The sequence below is a fragment of the Chrysochloris asiatica genome, unplaced genomic scaffold, assembly GCF_000296735.1.
Source record: "Chrysochloris asiatica unplaced genomic scaffold, ChrAsi1.0 scaffold00030, whole genome shotgun sequence".
Classification (NCBI taxonomy): Eukaryota; Metazoa; Chordata; class Mammalia; order Afrosoricida; family Chrysochloridae; genus Chrysochloris; species Chrysochloris asiatica.
In genome coordinates, this window is record NW_006408548.1 from 23,677,789 (window position 1) to 23,678,908 (window position 1,120).

The following is a 1,120-nucleotide window of genomic DNA, read 5'->3' on the forward strand; positions in this document are numbered from 1 at the left end:
GAGCTGATACAATCTGATGAACTTGACCTATACCTATGGAGCAGCAACTCAAAAGAAGGAACAAATCCTTACAGCAAGAATCATTCCCATCCCTTCAACACACAGAGTAGACTGAGATGGGCAACTTGGACATTGGATACTCAAATGGGGAGGGGAGGGGACTACAAAGGCAAGAAGTGAGTGGCTTACAAGCTTTCAAGAGGGAACCTAGTGCTAGGGAACATGGAGGAAGGCAGAATCTCCAGTGGGTACTATTCAATCTGTCTGGGTGGAGCTGATGAAAGGAAATACACATGGGTAACTTGTGATACTGCAGTGAATAATGCTTATCAGGATGGATTATGAGGGTTGGAAATGCAAAGGTAGACGTTTTGTAACAAGGAAGGGAGTGATTAATTCTCCAGACTAGGAGCAAGAGGTCTCTGGGACCATCAACGGAGAAGAGCTGAGAGCAGGACCCTACCCAGAGAAACAGAGATGCCAGAGATGGAGGCAGAGATGATGACGTGGAGTAATGAAGTGGCTGGGGACTTTGGATCCAGAGAGGGAACAGGACTGTGGGCTGAAAACTGGGGGGTTGGGGGTGGGGGGGCGGGGAAGTGTAAGGGGTGGGTTTCTAGGATATACCCTTTGGTTGGTTGATGATCCATGGAGGGGATTGGAACCATGGCAATGAGATGATATACGATGGAATGAATGTAAAACTAGAGTTCTCTCATGTAAACTATCATATAATTCACAATAAAAAAGAAAGCCAGAAGAGTAACATTAAAACTTCAACATTAGATAATACACTGAAAGGGCAAAGAAGCAGAATTGAAACAATGGAAAGCCACATTGCAGAGCTTTAAGAAAAACCTCTCAGTATTCCTCCAGTAGAGGAACAATTTAATTTTTTTAAAAAAGAACAAAAATCAAAAAGCCAAAGAAAGACTGAAAAATATGTATTATACTATCAAGAGGCATAACTTATATATGATTGGAACTCCATAACAGGAAGAGACAAATAACAAAAACAAAAACATAAAGTATATTGTCCAAGAGTTGCTGGAAGAAAATTTCTTTAACAACATGATGGACAAGAAGAAAGCCATTAAAGAAGCCGTACAAACTCCAAACA